This window comes from Bos grunniens, chromosome 18 (genome assembly GCF_055505025.1).
Source record: "Bos grunniens cultivar Pamir isolate PY7600 chromosome 18, Bosgru_T2T1.0, whole genome shotgun sequence".
NCBI lineage: Eukaryota > Metazoa > Chordata > Mammalia > Artiodactyla > Bovidae > Bos > Bos grunniens.
The window spans coordinates 35,875,580-35,896,209 of record NC_141182.1 but is presented as its reverse complement, the minus strand read 5'-3'; the positions used below and the strand labels follow the sequence as shown (position 1 = coordinate 35,896,209).

The window sequence follows — 20,630 nt, the reverse complement described above, 5'->3', positions numbered from 1 at the left end:
CCCGCCCCCTGAAACTGTGTTTTCTGAGGCTTTTGTGTCTCCTAATGGCGCCTGGAACATTTTGAACATGATAAGGAACTCAAATAAAATGAACAATACACGTTTCCAACCAGCTAGAGCTTTTGATGAGGCCCTTAATGAAAACACTGAGCCACATCAACGTGTGATAAAGGCAAACATCTGGAAATGCCAGCGGCAGATGTCCGATCCTGCTGAGGCTGATGAATGGGCACCAAGCTCCGTGGGGCTCAGCTGGGCCTGCTGCTACCTCAGCGACAGCCGTCCCCCTTCCCAGGACACCATCTGGGCTGGAGAGGGCTGAGAATGCTGGCGTGCCCACTCACTAGCCTGAGCCACCCCAGTCGACCACCGACAGGGGATTGTGCCCAGTCTTCAAGGAAGAGGAGGGGCAGGTTAAATGTATCTTCTCTTTCACTTTTCCATTTCACGGAAATATATTTTCTAGATGAAAGTGTTAATTATACCATAGGCACCATCAAATGGCACTAAGTGATAACTAAATGTTCAGGAGGCTGACGTGTATAGTGTTCCAAGTGGCTCTGTGATTTATTACCTAATTTAGATAAACGGCAGATAGTGGTATCGTAATAGCCCCCTTTTATTCTGGTTTACGCCTCATTGTCTCTGGGTGTAGAATAAGACATGAATCATCAGACAGGCCCCATGGGAAGAATGGCAGAAGGGCTAAGAGCACAGGCTCCAGCATTAGACCCATGGGGCTTGAAACCCCAGCCCCGCTGCTGAGCAAGGGCTAAAGCCATGACCACTGAGGGCTTCTGGGACGGGACCAGGGTTAAGTACAGAGTGAGGTGAACCCCTTGGCCCTATGTCCAGCATAAAGCATGGGCTCCACCTGTGTTGGCTGTTGTTAAGTCTTGGATTGAGGGCTGAGGGATGACTGGATCTCCACTCTCAGAGGTGAGGGGCACTTGAGCCCCCAAATTGTACACAGCGAGGAGTGGGTATGAACCAGGGGTATTACTATGAAAGGGTAGCCCCTGTGGAGTGCCATCCTGTGGCTGAGATGGCATCTCTCCAGGGCCCGGCCATGTTTACTTACATTTCCGAAAGAGGAAAAGGCCTTTCAGGCTACATGTTTCGCTCCAAGTCACTATTTTCTTCTGAGTGTAGCTTGGCTCCTCATGATGAGAGAGGAACATAAGGCGTCTCAGACAGAATGACTTTGCGCGTCTCCTTTCATGAAGGAGGCAGTCTTGGGAACCACGTGGTCCTGCCATGGGGACAGAAGACACAGGGCAGCCATGAGTCCTAAGGATGTGACCCCAAACCTTTATCAAATCACCTGCCTTGGGGGGAAGTAACCTCGCTGTCTCTACCCATAGTGCCTCAGATGTAGGTCTCCACTAAAAGCTACAAATTCCAGAAATAAGTTAAAAATCAAATCATCAGAAGAGGGAAATCCCATTTTCTAAGAGTTACCAAGTGTCTGGGTAAGAGCTAGGGTCTTTCCCAGCCAGGCCCACAGGCCCTCACAAGTCTGCACACATGTGACCAAGGTCACAGCGGTTGCCCCACATCTGGTGTCGCCAAGAACAAGGTCTCCTGCAGAGTGTTCCAAGTCACTGGAGGGGCCCCGCCAAGTATCAGTGCCTTTTCATCTCCAATTCAGGCAGAGAGCTTTCTTGTCTATGCTCTATTCTTGGAAAGTGTTTCAGGCTGTCGTGATCCCCCTGATTCTGTACTGGGCTGGGCTGTGCACAGCCTCTGTGGCCAGGAACCTCATGACAGGTGGGCCAGAGACCAGGTGCTCGCCACCTGCTCCTGAGGGACCTAGACTCGTCCAGCAGTCCCACTACTAGAGGTTCCCCCCCGACCCAGAGCCTCCTCGTGCCCCAGCCTTGCACACTCACCCTTGCATCTGCTGAGCTGTGGTCGTGGGTACTCCAGGAGGAAACACGGTAACCAGGCCAGGGATGGCCTGCTGCCCCTCATCCCAGGACTGGCACTCCCTGCAGAGTGAAGCCCCTAGGTGTTCTGAGAGTTCCTCAAGGGCCTCAGCCCATTCAGTCACGGGCATTCTGTAAAAATGGGGATCTTCTCTCCTCCACTTAGGAGGATCCAGTGACGTATCCTTCAGGGTGCTGGCCCAGCCTTGGGGCTGAGGGAAGCCGGGTGAATTATCCTGCAGACGATCAAACATCAGCAAATCCACTCTAATCCGCTTCATTTAAAACTTTTGTTTTCCATAAAGAATTAAGCTAGGAAAGAATTTAATCATACTAAATCCACTTCCAAAATGGTTACAGATTCCATGATCAAGAGTAGTGATTAGGGAAAAAAAAGACTTAAAAAACTCAAAAACCCTGGATGTTGAGAACTCCTGTTTGGTACCTAACCGATCAAAGCAACATTCCTGACTCCAAGAAGTAGCCTTCCTCTGGGTTAGGAGGAGAAAGACAAATGGAGGGGAGATCAGGACACTTTTCTTTACACAGAAGGCAGTTCTGACCTGCAGCGAATTTGCACTGGTGTCTTCTATGAGCCTGATGACTCAGTGGTAAAGAATCCTCCTGCCAATGCAGAAGTCATGGGTTGGATCCCTGGGTTGGGAAGATCCCACAGAGAAGGAAATGGCAACCCACTCCAGTATTCTTGCCTGGAAAATCCCATGGACAGAGCCTGATGGGCTACAGTCCACGGTGTCACAGAGTTGGACACGACTGAGTGACTAAACAACAACAACTGCTCTAAGCTGGCGCTGTTCTGGGTGATCATGGGGAACAAGACAGACGCAGTCCCTGCCTTGATGGGCTTTACCTCCTATTGGAGGAGGAAAGACAATACAGAACTGCATACTGTGTGAAACGGTGATATTCGGGAAAGGAAAGTGGAGCCAGGTAAGGGCATAGAGAGTGGTGGAAAGAGTGTTATTTTATATAGGGTGGTAGTGGTAGAGGCCATGTCAAGGAGATGATGTTTGAGCAGGGACCTGAATATAGTGGGCAGGTGTGCTGTGTGGATAGCCCCTGGGACAGAAGCGGTGGTTACAAATCTCATCTCCAGCTTCAAAGAGGCAAGACTAGCTCCTCATCATTCCAGGAACAAAGCCTCCTTACCAGCAAGTCAGCAGAGCTGGTCTCAGTCCCAGTGAGCCATTCTTCCCTTCTCAGCATCTTCCTGGAAGCCTCCTAATTCAGCACAGACTGGCTTCCAGGGGAATGATGTGCCAACTTGGGGGTGAGTCCTGGACTGAGATACCAGCGTCCGAAAGCAAAGGCTCTACCCAGCCATTGCCTTTAACACTCAGTTACAATGCCCACTGGGCTGGGCAACCAGTCAGACCTTGGGAAGGCCACCCACACCTTCCACCACCAGCATGACCATGTCTGCCGAGCTCATGTGAGCCCTGCTCAGCGGGGCTCCCACCACCAGTGCCAGAACACTAAAGCCCAACTGAGATGATTCTGGCCTAAAGCTTGTCCTCTTACTCCTCGTGCTTAGCTGTATCTGACTCTTCGCAACCCTATGGCCTGTAGCCCGCCGGGCTCCTCTACCCATGGGATTCTCCAGAAAAGAATACTGGAGTGGGTTGCCATTTCCTTCTCCAGGAGATCTTCCCAACCCAGGGATCAAACCTTGCATCTCCAGCATCTCCTGCACTGCAGGTAGGTTCTTTACCACTAGCACCACCCAGGAAATCCTCAGCTTGTACTCAGATGGTGACAAATGTACCCGCCAGGATCAATCCCAGGCCCACAGCCCTTAGCACCTGGATGCAGTCCTCCTCTAAGGCCTGGTATATCTCACACCACCCCCATTTTATGGGGGAGAGACACTGAGGGTGCTGTATTGCTCAGGGCTCAGTCAGGAAGGCAGAACCATACAAACACGATGGCATGAGATATTTATTATAGGAGTTAGACCTTACACCTGTGAGAGCAGCTGGGGAAGCACAGTCCTAAAGAGGAGCTTGATGGATCAGAGGAAAGTCACTAGCCGGCCCCCGTGTGGGCGGGAGTGTTCTTCCTTGCAGAGGGGTCTAGAAGGCAGGCTTCTACAGCAAAGGGAGGCTGGGGTAGGAGTCTGTGGAACGTTGTTGGCTCTTAGTGGCCACCACCTCTGTGAGCTTGCAGAGAAGGGTCTTGGGTCACTCCCTGGTGGTCAGCTGGGCTGGCAGTCGGGAACAAAGTGGGGACCAAAATTTCAATCTAATCTGGAAGTAACAGATCCAATCAGTCCTCACTAATATGATATGATAATATGATTATGGCCTATGTGACTCCCAAACCACCAGTTAGCAGAGAAATTCTTTCCCACTCAGAGCTGGTCAGACATTTTCTATGTCCACGAACTCCATGGCTGAGAATTTTATGATCCTCAGACAGAAAGGGAAGGGCCAGCCCCATTTACTGGCTGATCTCCCAGCTTCAGTTTTGAACAGGGCAGTGTTCCAGGGGTCTAGGTATCTCTGTCAGGACTGGAAAGATGAGACCATAGCAGGATGAGGCTGCAGGTGTGCATGTAGCCAGTCTGAAAGTCACCCCCATCTACATTTGGGACACATGTGTATACCTGTGTATACCTATAACGTATGGCACTGAGAAAGCGTCTCTTCCACTTAATTTTTTTTAAAGCTCTCAGAAAGTACTGGTTGGTTCTTCTTATGAGTCTAATCCAACCATCACTGTTGTCTAACTCACTAGACCAGCTTCTGTATCTTGATAAATGTTGATAGAGTCACTCCATTGAATTAGCAGCTGATTATATCTGATTTACCCTATAACAGGGTTAGGTCCATTTCCTGGCATGTAGCAGAAAGGCCTGATGGTCACCAAGCTGATCACGATTGCTTCTTAAATTGCAGTCCAGATGGGTCATGCTAACAGGTCCCCCAACTAAGAAGGACATCCAAGGAGACCTGCGCAAGACTTGATAAGAAGCACCATGGCTTCCAGTACCTCCATAGAGCCCTTGACCCTCACCCAGGACCACATCACCCATGATGCTGACATCTGAGGGTGCCCCCTTCCAGAGACCACTTGCCAAAGGCAGGAGGTGAGACCAGGATGCTCTGTGACAGGATAGATTGAGAAGCTCTCTGGTTTCAGAATCAGATGGACCTGGGTTCAAATCCCAACTCCTCCCTTGCGATCTCAGGCAGCGTGCTTTACCTCTCTGGGCCTCAGTTTCCTCATCTGTGAAATGGTTAACAATAGCGGTTGACCTGCTACGATGTCAGATGGGGAGGTGTGGCGATGTCAGGAACTCAGCCTCAGACCCACAAAGCCGATGGCTTTGCAGTATCACAGGCCTCACCGACCTGCTGCGTTTGTAACAAGGTGCTCCTCTCTGGACGTGGTCATTTCAGAAGCGATGACGACACCTGGCTGCTGGTCAAGTCCTCTGATCAATAAGGACAGGGAACTGGGCAGTCTGGGCAAGAAGCAGCCAAGTGGGCTCTGAGTCATCCAGGAGCCACGGGGACCACCATCCTCCCCACACAGTGCAGTCAGCTACGTCAGGGGGAGTCTGGGCCTGGAGGGTCCTGGTATGTCAGTGTCCCCAACATGGAATGGATGGCATTTAGCTCTTCTGACTCTGTGGGACTAGAAGGGGTCCCCTCCACTGCCCCTCCCCTCCATCCCATGTAGCAGCCATGGTGCGGAGAATTGGGGTCGGGGGGACTCCACTGTCATCCTGTTTACATACAAACCTGTGGGACCAGGGACCAATACCCATTCAGGAAGCAAGGTGGTGACGTATGTGTAGTGCAGCATCAGGCCACTGGGCAACGGAAGCTGGCCCCTTCCACCTCACCCTCCCCACCTCCACCCTGACCCAGAGTAGGAGCCCAGCTAGACAGAGAGGCCAGAAGTCCCCACCTGGGGGATGTGAGCCTTACCCTGCAGCCCAGCCAGGCCTGATTTTGAATCCTGAAGTGACCCTCCCCCCACCCCGCAAACTCCCATCCAGGTAAATGAAAGCGTTAGTTACTCAGTCATGTCCAACTCTTTCTGATCCCATGGACTATATAGCCCCCTAGGCTCCTCTGTCCATGGAATTCTCCAAGCAAGAATATTAGATTGGGTAGCCATTCTCTCTTCCAGGGGATTTTCCTGACCCAGGGATCAAACCCAGGTCTCCCACGCTGGAGGCAGATTCTTTACTATCTGAGCCACCAGGGAAGCCAGAGGGACAGTTTTCTTCCTTCAGTGGTCCAATGAGAGGCCAAGGGCCCAGGCAAATGGGGAGAAGCTTCAAGGCCCAAGGAGGCCTGGAGGATCCATTCTGTCTGTTCTGAGCCAGAAGCTGCAGGCTCGGTGTTTAAAAACATTTGCATCAACAGAGGAACTGTTTATCAATATTTAAAAAAAGAAATGTAATTAGAGGTTGGCGCACCCTGAGGGCTCCAGGCCATATATGTCAGGGTTCCTTGATCTGGAGCCTGGGCGCGGGGGGGCGGGCGGAGGACAGGGTGAAAAGAGACCACATACATGGGCTGCTATCCCGCAAACCCCACTGGGCAGGGCTCCCAGTCAAGGCTGATGAAAGCCGCCGTGGTTGATGGAATGGCATTTCACATGCGTCCACATTTTTCTCTTCTAGGTGGTTTTTCTTTCTAAACTTGGGAATACGGACATTCTATTTTAAGGACATTAATTACTGTCCAATTTTAATGTTTAACTAGTATGAACAAAAAACCCCAACTTTTTTTTTAAACCCCAACTTTGAACCAAGGAAAGAAAACAAAAGTAAATTTATGGGGTGATTCCGTGTTCACATCCCTCAAGACTGCCTGTGGACATTTGTCTAACACGTTTATTTCTGGTCAAGAAAAGTGAATACCTGGCTTTTTGGTGGTGGTTTCTGGAGAAAGAGCTGAGGGCTGGCTGAATCTGCCTCAGAGACGCCAGCTCGGGCCACCTCAGGCCAGGATGCCTCCTCCAGGCTCAAAGAGGTAGTGTGAGGAAGGTAAAAATAGAGAGGGACTCGGCAGCAGCTTTGACACACGGTTTTCTCATCCCAGGGACTGCCACGTAGGGCCCTCCTGTTTCAGCTATTCTAAGGGAAACAAAAAAAATTAAGACTATCTGAGAACTAAATAAAAACAGTGCTATATCTTAGCTTCCTTTTTTTTTTTTTTCCTTCTGCATTCTTCCGCCTTTTCCCAAGTGCTCTTTTTGGCTCCTCTTTCCTCACCAAGCCAAAAATGGGATAAGTCTCCAAGTCTGTCCTTGACCTCTTTCTTTCCTCCCCCTGCCTTCCTCGAGAATGGTGTCCAGCTGTGGCTTCAGCTTGGGGTCCACGTGGCCACAGCCCTGCATGTTCCAGGCACTGCCTGCCTCTTGGACAATCCCCCTCCCACCATAAGACCCCAACATCCTGCAACCATATTTGGCATCTCCCTCTGGAGGGTCACACTTGGGGTTCATTGCTGCCCACATGTGTCAGTCCCCTTGCCCTTGTCAGTATGCAGGTGGCTAGGTCCCAGCCCCTTCCGAGCTCACCTGGGAGGCAGGGCTGGGAGCTTCCACAGGAGGCCCTAATACTGAATGCTGGGGGAAATTAGGAGGGCTTCCCTGAGGAGGACACTTTTCAGCTGAGGAGCTATCAACCAAACAAGGCGGGGGGACTTCAGCACGAGGGGACAGAACGAGGAAAGGCCTGCTCTGAGGGACCACAGAGGAAAGTCCTCCTCCACAAGCAGAGGAGGAGACTAGCAGAGAATTTGGGAGAGGATGGTGGGCTCAGGGCAGGGATTTTATTCTGGGGGCAATGAAAGTGTGTTAAGCTTGGAAGGTGCTCAGGTTTGCATGCAGAAAGATCACTTTGATTTCTGGATGAGAACAGATGGTGGGGGGCCAGGCTGAAGGAGCAGGTAAGATAAACTGAGCTTGGCCAGCATGTCCCCTCAACCCCTCCCTGGCCCCACGACTAGAGCTCTATCTGGCTCCTGCTGGTTCTAACCTTCCGAGCCTCACCAGCTGTCTGTCCAAGACAACAGCCCCATCCACACTCTGGTGCTAAGTTCCCCAGGGACAGAGGATGAGGGCATCAGAGAGGGGAGGGTGGAGGCTACAAGGCTTCCCAGACCCCTGGGGTGTTCGTCCCTGGACTGCACATGCCTCTGTGGCATTAGGGAGTCCTGGGTGGGGGGTCAAAATCTGAGACAGGAGGGGGCCATAGATAAGTCCTCCCCACAGAGTCTGGGCTCTGCCACTCTGACTTGGACAAGTCACTTACCCTCCTCAAGCCTCTGTTTCCCTCTCCAAGTATGGGAACAATAATACCCAGCCTTCCCAGGCTGTTCAGAGAATTAAACAAGTGGTTCTGCATGCAATATCCTCAACACAGCTTCTGGCACACGGTTGGTGCCCCCTAAACATGGGTGATGGTGATGGTGCGATCTCAGCCAGCTGCAGGCAGTAGGCACTGCCACCACACACAGGAGTTCACATGGGTCCTTTCACCTTTAAGGCAGCCTAATCAATGCACTAGTTCAAACAGTGGGGAGTTTTCTCACAGCTCCTGCTGTGCCACCTGGAATATACAGAGGGAACTGATCCTTCTGGAACTTCCGGAACTGAAGCTGGCTAGAAACCATTTTATTATTTCAACCAAGGTTCCTTGGGTGCCTCTCAGGGACTGGGCTCAGTGCTTGCTGCTTTGGGGGCTCTGGGCTGCCAGCACAAAGCCCAGTGGGCGTGCGACTGAAGGGAGGGGCTTGAGAGCTGCAGTGCTGAACCTTAGAGGCTGGGTGCCAGGTAGACCAGCTGAGGAGGGTGTTCCAGATACAGGGGACAGCATGTGCAAAGGCACAGAGGTGTGAAAGAGCATGGCATGTTCCAGGAAAGAGGAAAGCCACAGGTTGAGGCCATCCGAATGAATCATGGCAGAAGCAAGGCTGTGGAGGGCAGGGCCCCCAAATCAGGCAAGGGAGGCAGATTTTCTGAGTGTGGAGGGAGATTTGAAGTGCTGGCCAAGGGCAGGAGGAACTCAGACTGCTTGTGGTGGGGATCATGGGCTTGGACTTGGAGCATGAAGGTGCCACACATAGGCTTGGGGACTGTGCCACCATGCTGGCAAGAAATGAGGAGGCCTAAGTGGAGATGACAGCCAGAGAAAGGGGAAGCAGGGACTGAAAATGGACCACAGAGCTGGGAGGGACTGCCTCTGGACAGGACAAGGTGAGGGAGAGGAAGAGGCCCAGGAATAAGTCTCTGCCCACAAGACTGCAGGGGCCCGGCCTGTGGGGCTGGGAGTAGGGAGGGCAGGGCAGGCGCGGGGCGGGGTGGGGTGGGGGGGGGGTGGTCCCTGGAGGCAGGACTCTGGCCCCTGCCTTCTCTCCACTGCTTTCGATCTCCTCTTTCTCTCTTTAAGTGCCACCAATAGGAAAGCAAATACTTTTTAAATTGTTTAATATATTTCCTTGATTTTCAGTTCAGTTCAGTTCAGTTCAGTCGCTCAGTCGTGTTCAACTCCTTGGGAGCCCATGAAATGCAACACATCAGGCCTCCCTGTCCATCGCCAACTCTCAGAGTTTACCCAAACTCACGTCCATTGAGTCAGAGATGCCATCTAACCATCTCATCCTCTGTTATCCCCTTCTCCTCCTGCCCCCAATCTTTCCCAGCATCAGGATCTTTTCATTTTTTTACTGTAAAAAAAAAAAAAAAGTGGAATGTTTTCTATTTCTTCCTCAATCAGAAAAGCAAAATTACCCACACATGAGGATTCATGTGCATGAATCTCTTGATGTTTATGTTCCTTTGATGTATTAAAATAAAAGGGGGGGGCATCATTTCAGGCACCAGGATGAGGTTTGGCAACATCCTTTGGTGCCCAGCTGGCCCTGGGTAGCCTCCCCTCACCACGAGAGAACCCGGGCTGGGGGCCACAGCCAAGCTCATTACTCAAGGGCTCGAATGAGTCCCTGACATTACAGCTCTTTACCTGTGGAATCTGCCAATCTTCCCTTGAAACCAGAGGGCAAGTTTTCAAATCCCAGGACGATGACATTTTCATAAAGTTAAAAAAAAAAATTGATTTCACTTTGCAAGACAAACAGCTAATAAAACAAGATCTTTTTTGGTAACCACCCATACAGCGATCAATCTGTCACTCGGAAGGCTGTTTCCTGAGAGGTGTGAAATAAGGCCACCCTGGCGCGCTATGGGAACAGAGAACCCCCACCCAGAAGACACCTGCCACCCCAAAACAGGGAAACAATCCAATTTAGAGCACAGGAAATACACAGCTAATTAGCTGCTCAATCAATACTGACTTTTGAAAGACAAGCAAGAGGTATCTTCCAGTGTTTACATGCAGCCGCTCACACGTCATGAATATATCTCACCTCTGTTTCTTTTCAACTCCATTCCTATTGGGAACAAAACAAAAAAGTATTTCCCACCCTGGGGGCTTGCAGACTGAGCTGCACCAGGGAGCTATTCTGTGCTGTAGCCGTTCAAGAAAGAACTTGAAGGGTCAACAAAAACAAACATCAAAAGGACAGGTTTTAGTTATAAAATGAATCCCCTCTGTGCCCGTCTGAGGTCAGAATCAAGACCCCCTCATTCACTCCATCCTCCCATCTCTGCTTCATGTTTTTTCCACCTTTATTTTCCCTTAGCCCTAATTTTCTCACTCCTTAAAAAAAAAAAAAAAAAACTTAGTACATTGCACATAGAACATCTTTTCAAAAACAAGATGCAATAAATCTTAGTTAATCAGAATCTCCCTCAAAGCAGCTCTAACTGCACAGTTCTGAGCTAAACTTGGAAGGGAAGCAGTTACAAGCTAGGTGCTGAGCAGCCGTGTCTCCATACAGTGGGCCCTCAAGAAACATCAATGAACTTGTTTTTTAGATGATGGAATCTGCAAAGCCTCTGGAGCAAGTAAGGCAAACTTAGTAGTAACTACTTTGAAAGAAATACATGATGAAAATACTATTAACGGGAACAGATCAGAATGACAACAACAACAAATGGCTGTAATTCCATGACTATAAAAGAACTGAAAACATCTGGATGTAGCAGTTTGCATAACTGAAACAACAGAACAAAGGAAACAGTGATGTTGAGGATAAAAGAAAACAGCCAGCCAGAAATGGAGACACAGAAAACAAAGAGAGGCGTAAATAACTGATTTGAAAAATGGGAAATGGGAAGCCCCCAAAATAGGAGACAGAGTGATGAATGGGGTAGGGTATATGATGAAGGAAACATCTGGAAAGAAATAATACAAGAAAAGTTTCCAGAGATGAAAAAACAGTTCAGCCTAGAACTAAAGTACACACACTGTGCCTTTCGAGTTTGACTCTCAAGGAAAGAAAGAAACATTTGTCAGTTGTATTTTTGAATGATAAATTATCTGGCAAGCTGAAATGAAGAAAGAGGTTCTTTTGAAGTTAAAATGACAAAAGGACTAACATCTTGAGTGATGAAGCTGAACCTAAGGGGAAAATGTGCAATTCTACCCATGTATTAGTTATGCTCTGAAACGAGATTTGCTCTGTACAAGTGGAAAGAAGAAACAAACTCCTCTCACTAGCCACACCTAGTAGTTCCTCTAGGATACTTCTGCATCCCCTCTAAGGTCCCAACCAAATGCACAGACTGGCCATCTCAGCTTGCCTGTCCAGCCATGCCTCTTCCCTTATCTCTGTATTGGGTTTCTAGGGGTAACTCCTTCACCAGAGTTCAGTCAAGACATTTCCCCAAGGCCAGCAGTTGCTCCCTACCTTCACCTCAAGGGGTTTCTGCCAGCCCAACTTAGTCTCAGGTCTGCACGAAGTCTGACTCTGACACTCAGCTAAAGGGCTGTGTGACTTTGTGTTTAAGTTACCAAACCTCTCTAGACTTGAACCTTGTTGACAGTAACCTGACTCCAGCATCATCATGTGGATAAATAAATCAGCCTCTTAGGTGCTAGAACCTTTGCAAACATTATTTCTGAACCTATGAAGTCAGTGTTATCCTCATTTTAAGAAAGTAGAAACCGAGACTTGGTGAGATACCCTGCTTGATGCCCACTACTTACTGGTCTTGGGAGCAGGTCCATCCAACTCCACAGTTGGTTCTGCTGCCCAGACAGGCTGTGTCTCAGGACAGGAAGAGGTATCCAGGAACCCGGACCAAGCTCCGTGTGTCTGGGCACGTGGTCTCACTTGGAGCAGCACGTCCATCAGGGGTCATCCCAGGTGCTGGTCTGTGGTCTAGGGACCTGTGGGCTTGAGGTTCACGGTGGACAAGCAGGCAGGCGCATGCTTAGGACCACTGCTGGCTCGGCAGACACTGCCTGGCTGTGCTGGGTAAATGGCCCACTTTCCATGCCACCCCCACCCAGACCCTCCCACTGCCTATTTAAGCAACAGGCCCTGACTCCACTGGCCCCAGACACCGCCAGCTTCCGGAGCTAGAAGAGCAGTGCTGCAGGCCTCGCTCACTCAGGATGAAAGGCCCTTCTGTTTCACCATTTCCTACCGGTGCGTTCTGAATGATGATGCTGAGCTGGGTTGTAGTGGGAGCTGATTCTGCTCGCCTAGGAGTGTACTGAGATGTATAACTGGCAGAGGGAGGTTCTGACTGAATTTTTCCCATTTCTAATCCCTGACTTGATGTGATCTTATTTTCAAAGAGGGAGAAAGGCTGTAGTTTGTTAAAGGACAGAGGGGAGCATATTTCAAAACAAGGTCTGGCTCAGAATACCAGTGCTCTGACATGTTTTTCTTTTGAGAAAAGAAAAGGTTCTGTAATCTCAAGGTTGCAGAGATTCCTTCCACTTCCCCTCAGGAAACCCTCCCTAAATAGTTCCTGTCGATTAATTTTATTTTGAAAAACAAACACACAGGGGATTTTTCAGAAGAATCTGGTAGGGGAGAGATGCTATACAGCCTATGGGGGATAGTATGGGGAACATCTAAGGACAAAGACCCTCCTTAACAAATTTCTCATTGAGAGATGAGGTGGGAGCTCTTCACTGCTCGTGGAGAAGGCACAGGTTGGGATTGCCGCACAGGTTGGGATGGCTCCGGAGAGGAATGCCTCTTTTATGTCCACTTCCAGATGCGTGCCAGCCTGTGGTCTAGGGGCAGGTCAGCCCGATGAGAGGGTGAAAGAGAGAGGTGAGGGTGGGTTGTCAGCTTACTGAGGGTGAGGAGGCTGGTGTCCAGGGCACAGGGGACAAGGCATCCCCTGGAGGCCAAGACAGTAGGCCATCCTCTAACCTCTCGGCAGGGTGGACTCCCTACACCACAGGCGGAGAGGGAAGACTGGGAAGGAAATAAGCTCATCAGGAAACTCAGGAAAATAAGCCAGGAAATAAGCCAGGGTGTCCCCATGGAAACAAGGGCCCCCTCCTGCACAGTGAGGACCTAGGGTTCCTCTGCTTCCTTCTTCCCACTCTGATCTGGTAACATGAGTCCCTGTGCTCGCTTGGTCCTGGCCATGACCATCCAAGACTCTGTAGTGAACCCCAGTGTTACAGGGGAGGGGGCATCTGAGGCTCAGAAGTTAAATGACTTGTCCAAGATCTTTCAGCCGGCTAGAATTCTTGTCTCACTGGAGCTTTTCGAGTGTAACCCTAATCAGGAGGTCGCCAACTATTTCCCAAGTGAGAAGACACACCTTCCAGCTCCACTCAGGCTTGAGGGCAGAGGACTTGGGACACAAATTTCAGGCTCCTCTGAAACACTTTGGGTGATTTGCAAAATAAGTGTTAACTAAAGGACAGAGGCTGGTCCACAAGGACTCTGGGGAGTGAGTGACTTCTGCCTCGCCTGCGATGGGAGGGTGTATAAGAGGACTCTGCGCCGATGGGCAGCAGGACTGCCTTGAGAAAGTGGAAGACCAACGAGCTCCGCGCGGGGTGCGGGCTGGGCGGAACCAAAAAGCCAGGGATTCAGCTGGAAAGTCGGGGGCGGGACTTGGGGTTGGAAGGAGGGACTAAAGAGCTAGGACTTTGCCTGAGGCCAGGGGGCGCGGCCAGAGAGCTCTTGCCTAGGGCCAGGTTTCAGGAGGCGGGGCCAGAGAGTCAGTCCAGGCAGTGTCCGAGACCCAGGGGCCGGGACCAGAAGTCTGGGCGGGTCCGGCACCTGAGGCCGGGGCGGGGCTAGAACGGAGGGGCGGAGCCAGAGAGTGAGCCCAAGAGACCCTCCTGGGGAGTGAGTGTCTGAGCCCGCCCGATCCACCGACTGGGTCAGCAGGGAATGCGGGGAGCCGGTGGCTTCGTGTCCAAAGGTCTCCGCGCACACGAGTGCCCTCCCAAACGCACTCCCCTCCGAAGACCCCACTGGGTTCACGAAGTGTCCGCGCCGAGCCTTCCCTCTGCCGGTCTGTCTCCTCCACTCCTTATCTGCTGCCAAACGGCTTCCTCCTCCCACCCACCCCTGTCCCAGTAGCCACGGTCCCTCTTTTTCCGGGTCTGGGTTCAGCTCTCCACCCCTCCTCCCCCCGCCCTCAGGTATCTCGGGAGGCTGAGATTATACAAAGCTCCTGGGAAGAGCTCTGATTGTTCTAGCTGCAGTTATCAGATCAAACCCTGGCCCCACTGCTGACGCTCTGAATTCGCCTCTCCCCGCCCCTCACCCTGCACAGCTCTGGCCTGGTCTGGGTCCAGCTGTTCACATGGAAACCTCATGCCTCCCACCCAGAGTCTTCCCCACCTGTCAACCCGCGTATCCCCAGCCTGTCTATCCCACAAACCTCCGCCCCCACCCCTTCTGGCTGAACTTCGTGGGGACCATGGGGCCCACACCCTCTCCTTGGCGACGTGGAGGGTGTGGCGGTGCCTCCTGCACAGGTGCGGCCCCTAGGTCTTTGTGCCTGGCTCACCTGTACTGGGCTGCTCGGTGACTGTTGAGTTCCGGGCACTTCTGTGAACCGCTCATTTCTTTTTAGGTCCTTGACTCCGAAGTGAGTGCTCCCTCTTCTGCCAGAAAGACGAGAAGCTCCCAGCGGCGCCTCCTCAGGTATGAGGGGCTTCTGGAAGGGAGAGGGGGATGGGAGAGGACCCTTCAGGCCTCCCTTCATAGATTACTTATCCACATTTTATATAAAGAGTTGCTGTCTGAGATTGAGATAAGGTTCTGCTTCTTGGATAAAAAGTTTGAAAACACAGCTCTAGTGTAAGCAGTCTGGGGCAAACAGTTTGCTCCCATTCTGAACCCACCCTCGTGGTTCAGTGCCTGCAGAAGGGGTATGTCTGACGCAGGCAAATCTATGGAGACTGAAAATGCAAACTCCTTCAATAAGGCAGAAAAAGATTGAGGCAGTATTTTGCAAAAATGAAGGAATACAATTTAAATATCCTGGAAAATACAATCAGATATCATTTCCCACTGAACTATAAAAAAAGTTTTTTTTAGTGCAAAACCTGGAGCTGGCAAGGATACTGTGAAACAGGCACTCTCAAATGACCTTCGAGAAAAGCAGTGTGGCAATGTGTATCAGAAGTTTTGAACTTTACCTTGTAATTCTAGTCTTGAGTCCATCTCAGAGAAATAAGTCAAACCATTAGAATAAAAGTGGAAACCAGAAACACAGAGACCCCTGGAAAGTTCGGAACCTCAGTCCAGTAGCCAGGACAGCAAGATCATTTTAAGAACCTGCTCCCTCCCAAATACGCAAATTAGATGCTTTCCTGGCTTCTCGGGGAGGTCACCAAGCTGGGGGAAGGGAGATATGGGGGTTCAACGTGATGATGACTAGATGGAAAAACAAAAAGGGAGCTGGATGAGGCTGGCAGTTCACATGAAGATTATTGGGGTCTTCACTAAGGGATCAGTGGGGGTAGGTGACAAATGTAACCTTCAGGAACTGGAAAAGGGATGGGTAAGAACAGGCAGGACAAGGGGGATAGTGTGGTGAACTTGTCCCAGAGGTAGGTGGGCTTGGTGCTGGACAGCGCTCACTTGCATATTTTGCACGTGTTTGCATATCATTTGTATTTAATCTTGGTGGAAATGCAGAAAGGAAAGGAGAATTGAGATCCGGTGACCAGGCTACACCGCTCAGGGACTGTTGTTTACTTTTCCGAGTTTCATTTTTCTTATCTGTAAATGGAACCAGTGGTATCTGGTTGGGGTGGTTGTACCATGTAGATGCACTATTCAGTGTCAAGAGCTCATTCTGGGAGGTGCGTTCTGTGCAGCATCTGCTCAGATTCCCCATGAGGTGGATCTGTTTGTTCTGCCTCTCTGAGGCTCATTTCTAGTCTCCCTCATGTCTCTGCCATGGATGGGCTCATAGCCACCCCACCCCCCACCCCCTGCACAGAGAGCGAGCATGGAGGGGAGGGAGGGAGAGGATGAGTTTGAGGTCCTGATGGGCCACCCTGGATGAACTGGATTGCTGACGCCACCCAGGCCTGCAGGGGGCAGTCAGTCAGTCAGTCATCAGGGGTTCTAAGTATCTGCCTACTCTGTGCCCAACATACAGGTGATGGGATAAAATACTGAGTGCCTACAAGGGGAAAAAGGAGCTCAAATTCCCCAGGACTGGAGGTTGAAGTGGGTGGATGAGCTCCCAAGCGGGTGGTGACACCATGTGGGCAGGGTCCCTGGCCCTGCAAACACCTCACTGGGCCACACACAATAAGCCCTCCCTTCCTTTGTGTGATGAGATTTGCCAACGTTGCTCAAGCCTCTTTCCTTTGGGATGAGATTTGCCAACGTTGCTCAAGCCTCCCCTCTCTGGGTTCTGTGTCTAGTGTGGTAGATCTGAGCATGTGGGAGGCTGGTCATCCTTCTGGTGTGCAGCCAGCACAAGGGCAATAAATGCACGGAAACTGCCAGCTGTCAGGAGAGAAATAGCTTGTTTCAGCCTGGTCAAAGGTCTCTAGTTACCCCTGGGGCCACAGAGGAGGGGACTGGCAGTGGTTGGTTATAAGACCATCATCGTGACTTCCAAACCCTGAGCGCCTCTGCTGAGGCTTTTGCACAGATAATAGCTGCAAGGAAACGGCCTCAGCAGAGGCATGGAGCACGGGAAGGGCTTGGGGGGAAATTGCGCAGGTTGGGTGGTGGTGGGGATGCCCTGGGACTTCAGAAGTAGGCAGGGTCACTGAGCAATCAGGCTGCTGGGCCTGCCTGCTCTTTCCTGCCAGGTGCGTCACCCTGGGGTCAGCAAGGACCACTAAAAGTTTAGCAGGCAATGTGGTCCGATGTGTAGTTTAGAAAGGTGCCACCAGCTGCCACAAGGACCAAGAAGGGAGGCCAGCTCCAAGACCAGGTGATGGCTGTCACAGGGTCTAGGTGGGACAAGATGAGGCCTGAATTGGGTGTGGCCAATGGGAATGGATGCCAGGGATTAGGGAGGCAGAACCATGGAGGAGGAGGGGGTGGGTATGGAAGAGGTCCAGGGACCTAGGAGTACTCAGGAGACAGAGCTGGTGTTGGAGCAGTGGAGGAAGACAAATGATAAACTTTTAAGGGAAGATGGAGAGCTGGTCCACTACTTAAATTCATGGGATCAGAGATCAGGAGAGACACCTGGGAATAGGTAACCCACAAAAGATCAACCAAGAGAAGAGGCAGGGGAAGGTACAGCATTTCCAGGGTGTGGGCCAGGGAGGAGGGAACAACAAAGGGCTCAGAGAAAGAGCAGTCCCAAGGGCAGGGAGGGAACGAGAAGAACAGAGGTCCAGGACCAGGGGGAAGGGCTGAGGGACAGATGAGGAGAAGCAGCTGAGGTGTCCTGTTGGGCCTGTATCTTAGAGCAAATCTGATTGAAACTGCATAGACTGTTTTCTCAGTGGTGCTGACCTCTGTTCCAGAAATTTTCTTTCCAAATCTCTACCAGAAAGGCCAATAAGACACCCTCTCCACCTTCTGTCTAGCAGTGGGGGGAGAGTGCAGGTAGCCTCAAGTTGGGGGCTGCCCAGACTCCCAGCCTACCAGAGGGTCACAGCCAGAGGGTCACTCAATCCTCCCAGAGCACAGCCAGCACGCACCGTGTGCTCTCACTATTCTGAGACCCAGGATGGGATGCTAACCAGACATTCTAAGCACTTAAGTGAAACAAACCCAATGAGGGTAAACTGCAAGTGAATGAGTTGGAGCCCCCTCTCAGGGCCAGTTTCCACGGCTGCCCCTCCCCTGCTGTCTCCTCCTGGCCTGTAACCTGGGTCACTGTGGCCACCAAGGGCACAGGCTGGCAAGCTGGACTCCTGAGTGTCCCTGTCCTCCTCGTGCCTACTTACAGTTCTCTCCACCTCACCTCCCTCCCTTGCTCAGTGCTTGCTCCACCCTCCACCCACCACCCACCACTTTCCTGTCTCCATCTAGGACACCCCCACACTCAAATATACATACCTAGAAAGCAAGGCTCTGCCCCCAGGAATTCTGGGGCAGAGTGAAATACCCCAAGCAGTAAGGGTGCTGCCTCTGACTCGCAGGGATGGAAGCCAAGCACCCCCAGCCTCCCGCCTTGACAGTCACTGCCCTGCCCCTGCTCCTGCCCCTCCAGCCCTGGCAGGCACCATCAGCCAGCAAGACCTAACAGTGTCTGACCATGCCTGGTCCCTGGGCTCTGACCCCACCAAGCTGCTGGCTTCATCTCCAAGCTCCCTCTTCCCATCCCCTGCAGGCCCAGTGTGGCCCCTGGGACCAAGCTGGCACACCTGCTGTGCAGTACCCTGGCCCCTCTGAGACACCCATTGCCTTCACTGACAGCTTGTGGGGCAGACCTAGTCACTCGATCCCACCCAACTGCAAGGGGCCCAGGAGATGCAGTCTTGCCTGATGCCCACAAAGTAGGCCCAGAAGAAGTAAGGTAAAAGTCCTGTCCTAGGCTTGCAAGCAGGATACAGGCTAAAGCGAAGAAAAGCCTACCCGGATCTTCACAGAGTGCTTATCTTTTTAAGTCAGTCACTGTCTACACTAGCACGTCTACACCAGCCATCTGGGGACATGTGGTCTCCAGCCAAGAGTTCTTTTCTCCCTTTTCCGAAGTGTATGATTCAGCAGCAGGTGTAGACAGGGCACCACTACCAGACAGGCAGGGATTCACTGGAACCCAGAGGCTCAGAAGACCCTTGGAAACAGGTTTGGTGGCAGCAAATAGAGGGGAATGGGGGGGCTATAGACCCCCCAAGACAGCTTCCGTGTTGGTTTTTGCTGTGGACAAATACTAATTTTCAGCCTTATTCAAATGAAGCTCTAAGTCCCACTCCTTGGGGTAGCAGACAGCACCCCTAATCCCCTCCATTATATCTTCTGGAGCAGGCCCAGGACAACCCTGCAGGCTGGTCAGAGGCCTCCCTAAGCAAGTAGTTCATAGTTCAGCCAGAGCTGGGCCATCCTCCTTCAGGAGGTCTTCTGGTTGGTTCTATCAGAGCCAAAGCCTCCTGTGGTATCCTGAGCAGAGGGAGGACCTGAGAGGGGCAGTGACCAAGGGTCCAAGGTCTCTGAAGAGGCCCAGGACCAGGGCCTCAGCCCTCAGCGGTAAGTGAGCCCAGAAACTCAGCCCTCGGGCCCAGCTGCCCAGGGCTATACCGGAAGGCTGGTGAGACACTGATGCCTGATTTTATTTACTCATCCGCACTGATTTGCTTTTAAATCTTCGCATGAATTCTCCTCTCTACGACTCAGTTTGTTAAATGTTCTTTGCATAGAAAACCTGAGGTTGAGTGTGAAGTGATTTCCTTCAGAAGAATTTTAGCAAGTCCCTGCCATGTCAGGGAGGTGTATTGTCTTCATCTGTGTTTTCTGGTGCCTTGAAATGTCTGCATGCTGCTCAGTGGGCCAATCCATTCCAGGAGGAAGCGCTGTACTTGAAATGCAGCTGAACACTGAGTCTGCATAAATCCTGCCATTTGTGTGGACTTGTATTTAAAGCTCTACTCCCACAGAAAGTATGCTGTCACTTGTTCTTAAGTGAAATGTGTTCCCAGCCTTGTTCGGCTCAGGAACCATTAACATCAGCTCTCATGTCAGGGAAGCAGGGACTTGCTGGGACAGAAGCCTCAAAAACAGAGCCTGAGAGAAGCGAGGTTCCTCCTAGTGTTGGTCCCTGAGGAGGGCCTCTCCTGAGTGTGGAGGTGGTGCTGGGCAGCAGGGAGCTGGTTGGGGGCTGGTACTCAGTCAGTCACGCAGCAGATACCCCAGGGCTCACCTGATGCAGGTGACGTGACCTGCTGGGGAGTTCCAGGATCCCCAGCTTCCGGCCACTTGCCAGGTGAGGCTCAGGCGCAGACCTCAGCACACAGGAGGCTCAGAGCTCTTGAAGTAAGAGGCCCAACCCCATCCAGATGCTCGGCTGTTCATATGTGGTCTCTCCAGTAGTCACAACTGCCTGCTCCAGTCCTGTCCAGTCAAAGCCAAGTGGAGCAGACCCTGTGAATGGGGCAATCTCAGACCTGATATTCATCGTGCAGGAAGCCCTCATCACCCAAGAACACCCCTACCCCGGGCTCAGCCACCATGAAGGCACAGGACTGGTGGGCACATATGAACTCCAGCCCTCAGCAGACTCTAGGCAGACAGATCTGGCTGCAGACAGATGCTTGAGCCTAAGATAAGGGTAAATGGGAAGAAGAGAAGATGCCACTCAGGATGGCTCAGATGTGGATTTAGATATCAGCCATCATCCAGCCTTCTCCTTAATGGCCCCCTTTTCAGTTACCAATAGATGATTCTGGAATGGCAG

At 51.5% G+C, this 20,630-nt stretch overlaps 1 protein-coding gene and 2 long non-coding RNA genes across 9 annotated transcripts in view; 1 reads left to right on the top strand and 2 right to left on the bottom strand.

The window, feature by feature from the left end:
- SMPD3 (sphingomyelin phosphodiesterase 3) overlaps nt 1-20,630 on the top strand; it is an 84,223-nt gene that overhangs the window by 42,380 nt on the left and 21,213 nt on the right. The window contains exons 1-2 of one of the 4 annotated variants that reach the window (XM_086351406.1): nt 12,376-12,469; nt 14,883-14,953. The gene's annotated coding sequence lies outside the window, so the exon portion shown is untranslated. Of the gene's footprint in view, nt 1-12,375; nt 12,470-14,109; nt 14,316-14,647; nt 14,785-14,882; nt 14,954-20,630 lie in introns of those variants that run through there. The other 3 variants (XM_086351404.1, XM_086351403.1, XM_086351402.1) reach the window with 3 other exon arrangements.
- Nucleotides 545-12,588, bottom strand: LOC147353464 (uncharacterized). 4 transcript variants are annotated; one of them, XR_015145645.1, is made up of 4 exons: nt 12,025-12,304; nt 6,829-7,044; nt 1,893-2,164; nt 545-1,252 (listed from the first exon to the last, which is right to left on the bottom strand). It is a non-coding gene; the product is annotated as an uncharacterized LOC147353464 (long non-coding RNA). The 4 variants fall into 4 exon arrangements; XR_015145643.1 differs by lacking the exons at nt 545-1,252; nt 1,893-2,164 and adding exons at nt 3,870-4,152; nt 12,468-12,588 and having other exon boundaries at nt 12,025-12,214; XR_015145644.1 differs by lacking the exons at nt 545-1,252; nt 1,893-2,164 and adding exons at nt 3,870-4,195; nt 12,468-12,587 and having other exon boundaries at nt 12,025-12,214.
- LOC147353465 (uncharacterized) lies at nt 9,417-10,061 on the bottom strand. Its single transcript, XR_015145647.1, has 2 exons — nt 9,937-10,061; nt 9,417-9,640 (listed from the first exon to the last, which is right to left on the bottom strand). It is a non-coding gene; the product is annotated as an uncharacterized LOC147353465 (long non-coding RNA).